Below are 8,845 nucleotides of genomic sequence, written 5' to 3'. Positions count from 1 at the left end.
TGCTTAATTGATGCACTAACACCCGTGTTGTTGACACATGAGAAATAGAAAAGTGCGTTAATTCCCATGCAAGCTTATAACTCTAATTTGTTTTTTATATAATTTCTACTTAAATATTTATAACTTTTATTTTAATTTTTATAACTTTAATTATTATTATTATTTATTTATTACTTTATTATTATTTTATAATTATTATTAATTTTAATTTCTAATTTTCTTTTTCCTCACTAATTCAAAATATCAAATAACATGATATTTTATATTAATTTCCTCAAATTATTAATTTATTAATTAAATCTATTTATTAAGGCTTAATTAATAGAAAATTCACCATATCCCTCCAAGATAAAATATGAAAGCCCATCATAGAGAAAATCACTCAAAATCAGTCTAAAGGGTTAAAAATCACGAATCATGTCATCCGACACATTTGGTGGGTAAAATATCCAGATACTTGTCCTACCTCACTAGGACAATTGGCTTAAAGGTTTGGGATTTGGACTTGAGAATTTATCTCCCTTCTCTTATCATTGAGATAGTATAATAGGGTACACTCATCCTAGAAATTCAGGGAAGTCGATACTCGGTACCTACAACTTCAGAAAAACCATGCATGTACATACAATATATATATAATGCTAAGCTAAACAGACAATGGCAAGAAGTGGTGCATCGTGTAGATCCTGATTAAGCAGGTGACTACAACTCCCTTCCTCAACCACATCAGAAACACCATAAAATAAGAAAACATGCACACCATACACATGCAAGTATGGGGCAATTATCCATAATAAAACACATGAGATAATAACCATCAACTAATCATCAATAATAGCTAAAAACAATATAATGATTATCATGTATGCATGAAATGTAAAGTCTAAATGATCTCATCATATAACCACTGAATCCATAAAATAATGTCTAATAGTCTCAAAACAATACCACTAATCCATTAACATAATACTAGTTCATCAACGTCTGATAATAATAGCAATGATAAGTCTAGAAAAGATGTGAACAAGGGTAGGCACTACATCCACCCCCCCTTGGGTTAGGCTTACTCCTGGAAGCCTACAAATAAGTAGGGATATAACTCCTACAATCTAGCTGCATCCTCCCATGTAGCTAAAGAATCATCAGTAGGGTCCCATTGGACCCTTACCTGCTTGATGGTTCGACCCCTGAGGGTCAACTCCCACAGCTCCAAAATATGAATCAGCTCCAAAGCCAGCTACCCATCCTCTACTTGCAACACATTCCAATCAAGAACATGTACAATATCAGGAATATACTACCGAAGCACTGAAATATAAAAAACATCATGAATGCAAGCTAGGCTGGGTAGTAGAGCAAGGCGGTAAGCAACTGGGCCAATCCTCTCTAAAATCTTGAATGGTCCCACAAAGTGAGGTTCTAGCCTAGAACCCTTTCTGTACCGGATCAGACTCTTTCGCGGTCGTACTCTCAAGAAAACCTTATCACCCACAACAAATTGCTTATCAATCCTATGAGCATTGGCATACTTCTTCTACCTATCCTGTGCTATAGTCAAGTGCTCATGGATGTGCACTACCTATTGCTCCATATCATGAAGCATCTCGAGACCCAATAGGATGCGATCCTCAAGACTATCCCAACTCAATGGTGTACGACAAGGACATCCATATAATGCCTGAAATGGTGCCATGCCAAGAGAACTATGATACTTTTTGTTGTAAGATAACTCCACCAGGTAGAGATAATCCTCCCAATGTGTTTGCCTATCCATCACATACATTCGTAACATATCTTCCAAAACCCGATTCACCCTTTTTGTCTGACCATTAGTCTCTGGATGATATGCCGAACTAAAGTTTAACTGCGCTCCAAGCTCATGCTGCAGCGATGTCCAGAATGCAGATGTGAATACATGATCCCTGTCAGAAATGATCTTTCTAGGAATACCATTTAATCTCACAATATCATGCATAAAGACATTAGCTACAAAAGCTACTGTGTAGGAAGACCTAATCAGTGAAAAATGTGCCACCTTAGTCAATCGATTAACAATTACCATGATAGCATCATGACGTCAAATTGTCATAGGTAATCCTACAATAAAATCCATGGAGATCATATCCCACTTTCAAGAAGGAATGCGATTAGGCTGTAAAAGTCCAGCCGGGTGGTGATGTTCTGCTTTAACTCTTTGGCACTCAAGGCACCTAGCCAAAAAATTAGCAATATCTCGCTTCATCCCAAACCAAAAGAACAAACGTTTCAAATCAGCATGCATCTTCTTGTCACATGGATGTGCTGAGTAAGTTGTACGATGGGCTTTTGCTAGTATCAAAGTGCGAAGCTCATTCAAAAATGGCACATAAATCCTCTCCAAATGTCTCAAAAGACCATCTGACTCTCGAATGTAATCTGCAAACTTACCTTCCAGAGATCTTCCTAAATCAATCTCTCTGCACACTTCCTGATACCAAAAATCTGTAAGAAGTGCCTAAAGAATCCGACTCCTCAAATCCGTGACACTAAGAGTCATTGAAGATACCACATGTCTCCTAAAACTCAAAGCATCTGCCACCACATTCTCCTTAACTTGAATGTACTTAACCTCAAAATCATACTCGCATAAAAACTAGATCCATTTCCTCTGGCAACCATTAAATTAGGCTGAGTAAAAATGTACTGGAGACTACAATGATCGCTATGTAGCTCAAATCTATGTCCCAACAAGAAATGTCTCCATCTAGTCAAAGCATAAACTACTGCTGCTAACTCAAGATCATGTGTAGGATAATTTAACTCATTATCCTTGAGCTTGCGTGATTCATACTCAATCACCTGTCCATTCTGCATCAACACTACCCCAATCCCTTCAAGAGAAGCATCAGTACATACCATGAAATCACCTTCTAGATCAGGTACAGCTAGAATCGGTGCACTGGTCAAAAGTTCCTTGAGCTTTTGAAAAGCTTCCTCACATTTCTCTGTCCATACAAACTTCTTTCCTTTCCTTTGAAGAGAAGTGATAGGATTTGCTATCCTAGAGAAGTTCTGGATAAATCTACGATAATAACTAGCTAAACCCATGAAACTATGAATTTTTGACACATTAGTCAGTGTAGGCCATTCTATTATCACCTGAATCTTGCAGGATCCACTAATTACCATCATCTGAAATAACATGCCCTAAATACTGAAACTCCGATTTGAAGAATTCACACTTGGCTGCATTGGCATAAAGCTGATTGTCCCTCAAACATTGCAATACCAACCATAGGTATTCCTCATGCTCCTTCTGAGTCTTAGAATATATCAATATGTCATCAAGAAACATGAGTGCAATCCTGTCCAGATAAGATCAAAAAACACCATTCATCAAACTCATAAAAATCGATGGAGCATTAGTCAACCCAAAAGGTACCACTGTGAACTCATAATGCCTGTAGCGAGTTCAAAAAGTGATCTTGTGAATATCTGCCTCCTTAATGCAAAGCTGGTGGTATCCTGACTTAAGGTCAATCTTAGAGAATATTGTAGCTCCCTTGATCTAATCGAATAAGTAATTAATCCTAGGTAAAGGATACATGTTCTTAATAGTCACCTTATTCAATTGTCTATAGTCAATACAAAGGTGCAAAGAACCGTCTTTCTTTTTCACAAAGAGCACTGGAGCTCCCCATGGTGATACACTAGGTCGAATGCTCCCTTTGGCCAGAAGTTCCTCTAGCTGAAGACGTAGCTCACCTAATTCCTATGTAGTCATGCGATAAGGAGCTTTAGAGATAGGCTCCACTCCAGGAATCAGATCAATACTAAAGTCAATGTCCCTCTTTGGAGGCATGCCTAGAATCTCACTTGGAAAAACATCTGCGTACTCCTGCAAAATCGGGTGATCTAAAGTCTCCCTCATGGGATCTTCTCCATCAAGATCATTTACCATAACAACAAATATCTGACATCCCTTATAGAAACTTTGCTTCAATTGCATAGCAGAAATCATCCGCAGAGATATAGGCCTCGGTATCCCAACTATCTGCACATCATTCCCTTGGTCATCTTGGCACATAATAACCTTCTTCCTACAATCTATACTGGCTCTATAAGATCCAAGCCAGTCCATGACCAAAACCACATTATAGGAACCAAGGGGTATGACTCAAAAATCCACTGCCGTAACAAAGCTTCCTAAGCTAAGCCCGCACTTATGAACTACAGAGTCTGTGGAGACTTTGAAGCCTGAGGCTAGTTCCACTTGCCAACCATGATCTTGCTTCATTGGATCCAACTTACACTTAGAAACTATAGATGGTGAAATAAATGAATCTGTAGCTCCTGAATCAAACAATACTGAAAGAGATATACCTCTAACAGCACCTGTGGTCTCAACCACTGTTCCTTGATGATTTTCCTGATGTTGATCAACTGCTACAAAAACTCTATGAGCTCTACCTACATCACCCACTGTAGGCTCTAAAACTGTAGGTCTAGGTCTTGAAAAATGAGGTGCTCATTGAGGACACTGAGCTGCATAATGTCCAATCTGACCACATGAAAAAAAATTCATATTTCTGCTGCAACCTCTTCCCATAGGTGGTACATTTGATTGCTGATGACTATTCCTGCTTACAAAAGATTGGCTACTCTAAGCTGGCTGATTGGACTGATTCTTTTTATTGCATTGAGCATTGCAGTTGTTCTTGGTGTTAGAACCTTTGCCACCACCTTGAGCTTGAGAGTTTGAGACCTTCTGTTGCTGTGTCTGCTAAGACTGTTGCTAACACTGTTTTCCCTTAGAGAAAGAAAACTTCTTCTTACCACCTGAATTGTAGTTGCTTTTAGATCCTGATGCTACTGGTACTTCTACAAAACCACCTTGACCAAGGTTGACACTTTGCTCAACAAGGATTTCTCGATGCATCCCATCCTTGAGGGTTTTTGGCTCAAATACCTTAACTCCCCCAATAATACAATTATTCAAACCCCTAATAAAATGCTGTGTTAATTGACCTAAATTTTTACTGAACCCTGAAAAAGGCATGAGCTCATAAAACTTACGCTCATACTCAATCACTGACAAAGTGTACTGTCCGAGATTATGAAATTCATCAGCCCTTTGTTGTTTCCATTCCTTTGGTAGGAATCATTCACGAAAACTCTCTAGGAATAATTCCCATGTAACACTGCTCATATCAATTCCCAACTTCTTCTCCTCAATCGTCCACCAAGTGGCCCCAAAATTCTCTAGATTAGTGATCGCAAACCTTGCCTTAACATTGCTGTCGAACTACTACATGGCAAAAATCCTGTCGAGGGAAATAAACCACTGCTTAGCCACATAACCAGAACCTTGCCCATTGAAAGGCTTAACCTTGGATCTTGAAAGATCCTTCATCTGAGTGGACACAATGGACCTCTAACGATCCTTTCAAGGACTTCTAGATTTGGGTCTATGCTCTTGCTCTATTTGATGCACTTTAGGCTATTCTTGAATAGGAGGTAGATGTTCTAGAATAGTCTACATCATCTGTCTCAAACTAACCTCTTTAGACTCAGCTTAGTCCTCTCTACGGCTCTCTTCCTACTGCCTACTCGAGTGCTCTTCCCTATTCTCTACATGAGCCGATCCCTCATGGGAAGATTCATGGACACTAATAACTCTACCAGGACCATGGCCTATACCACGACCTCTAACAGAAGACCTAGTCCCACACACCATTCTACAATAGTACAAGGTACTAAGTTCAGTTCTATGTTCAGGTTTAAGCAAAATTTCTAGTTTTGAAACTAAGTGTTGAAGTATGAAAATTATTCAAGTAATAGTTTGAGTCCTGTTTTAGTTCACCTAGATCAAGTTTGGAAAGTTACACTTAATAGTTCAAGTTCTAGTTGTTCCAAAATACCCAGAGCTCCCAATGTAGAAACTCGGGCTCTGATACCAAATGTAATGCCCTGCCAAGGGATCCAAAGAATTAACCTAGAGTTTCACTAAGTTTAGTAGCATTTTTTTTTTCATGATAGTAAACATCACATATAACTTATGCACAATAACAGAAGCAATAGTAATGTCCATCTGAAAGTAAACATAACATACATAACAGATTACATTCTTTAAGATCCCTTAATGTTGAATTACATACATGAATCCATCTAGAACAACATCCATATGAAACAATAATGATAAGTCCAATCTTTATACATTACATTTCAAATACTCAATCATCCACTGCACATGTCACAGGGTATGTCAAGCTCAAAAGAATATACATACATAGAGTAAGGTACATCATCCTATTCTAATCCATGATACATCAAAGTAAAGATAATGACATGATACAACATCATAGAAAACATATAAATCCATCATAAAGATTAAACATAATAGACTAAGTGCATAGTTCTTCGCAACCATTAATAGCATCATTAGACCATCATGGATCCTAGCCATCCCTTCGTGCGTAACATTCCAAATTACTCAAGAGATCATTGGTACTAACATAGTAGGAATGTCACTCCTAATATATACAACATCATATGTAGAAAGTAATCTAACATGCAAATAAAAGCATGAGATAACATCATCTAACATATGCTAATCATCAATGAAAAAGGATACATATCCACCATCATGAAGGACGCATTAGCCATGATGTCTCAATGAATCTCAAAATGATAAGAGTGGAAAATACACTACCACCTGACCGCGTGGTACCTAAGTGGTCCACTCCCACCGTGCTAAGGAGATAATCTTCAGTCCCAAACAGGCTATCAAAATCACATAGCACATATCTCCATAAGTCCAGGAATCCTAAAAGTATACTAACTCAAAGGTTCCAAACACAAAATCTGACATCTAATACCAGAGGCACACAATGACATGTAGGAACCTACTATGCAAGTAGGAAAGTGTCATCACAATTATCATGTACAAGTTACCCAAGCAGTTAGCTAAACTCCACGGGTCTATACTAGTTTCATGTGGCCACTAGTATCCTCTCATATAGATGAGGCATACTATAGAATGCAAGGTCGCAACCATGCATCTCAATACTCCCATCCTAGCCTGTAGAAGCACTCAAGGCATGGGCGAGAACAAAAATATTATCTTTTTAGGTTCATTTATTTAGTATTAGGTGTGAATTTTATCACTTATTAATCCAACTTACAATGAGTTAACCTGGCAGCCTCTTAGGGCCTCGGGCCCCATTGCAAGCCACTTCCCATCACTACATGCAGATATCCTACCCTAATGCTCATGGACTCATAAATCTCAAAATCGCAAAAGATAATCCATAATAAAATCATCAAATATGCATAAAATCATCAATTCTCCATGAGCAAACATCCATAGAAAATCATGAACACAACAGCTCTATATTGGCAACTGAAGTATCACTTATAATCAAAGTATCCAATGGTTCTTAATAACCAAAATATCTCAATCAAACTGATCGAAGACTCCAAAAATGGTTGAGTCAAACATGTCACATCATGACATCATCAAGAATAAATCCACATTTTATTCCCATCATGGCGACTAGAAAATAATCAAGGATAATTGATCGATGAACAAAATATTGGTTAAGTCAAGTGTCTCATACATAAGAATCTCAACTAAATCAATCAGTAATTACAAACAATACATAGAGCATACCATTACATAACCATGGTTGGGTTTATAAAGATCGAGATTAAAACATCATCATGTCACCACAATCACATAACCCCCAAGCCTTTGGTAGACGTCTTATACTGGTCAAGACTGGTCAACCCAAAATCCAAAACAATAGCATAAAGAATTCACAATGCAAACACATGTTTTTGTTTTGCCAAGTTTACAACTTAAATTTAAATATAGAGATCTCAATTTAGGTTTCCAAGTTTGAAGAATGAATGGAGGAACACATATATTGTTTTGGATAAATAAAAGTTTTCCTTAATAGAACTAAAAATCCATTTTCCAATTATAATATTTGTTTGATACATCCCCCACCAAACTCTCAACTATTTATTTAAACAATTAAATCTTAATAGTTGAAAATTATTAAAAAGTCACCATTATGAAAATAAACCTTCAATATAAATCATTTATCAAATAATATTAACTTAAATTTATTAGTAACATATTTACATATTACATATATATATATATATATATATATATATATATATATATATATATATATATATATATATATATATATACACATATGTAAATATATAAATAGTTATTACGTTTTATAAAATCAATTTAACATTATCGATTGACACCATATATCATATGAAAATAACAATGAAAATCGATTTCATGTATATCGATTGTTTTAAACGTTTTAACATAAACATTTTTGGTATAACAATATTATTAAATAACCCCCCCTTTCTCTTGTAGTGGTACATAGTACCTGCAGTCGTAGGCACTGTGTCGATAGCGGGTACGTAGTACCCCTATTGCCGCAGACCTGTGATGCTAGGCCTCTGCCTTCTGCAGGCATGGGGTACAATTCGTGCCCACGGCATTTTATTATATAGATTTTTTAAACATTGTTTCCATGCGATATGAATTGCGATGTGATTTATTAAATTTTTGCATTGCAATTTATCAATCGCTCATTCTGTGTATTATATATATATACATATGTATATATATATATATATATCAGTATATATATATATGTATGTATATATATATATATATATATGTATGTATATATATATATATATATATATATATATATATTCAAATTTTGTAATAGATTCATAATAAATGTATACATATACATATATATATATATATATATATATATATATATATGTATGCAGATCTGAATATATAACCATGTATGTT

This window comes from Cupressus sempervirens, chromosome 7 (genome assembly GCF_028749045.1).
Source record: "Cupressus sempervirens isolate cs-2001-9-10 chromosome 7, ASM2874904v1, whole genome shotgun sequence".
NCBI lineage: Eukaryota > Viridiplantae > Streptophyta > Pinopsida > Cupressales > Cupressaceae > Cupressus > Cupressus sempervirens.
The sequence above is the reverse complement of the archived record's forward strand: the minus strand, read 5'-3'. Positions refer to the sequence as shown.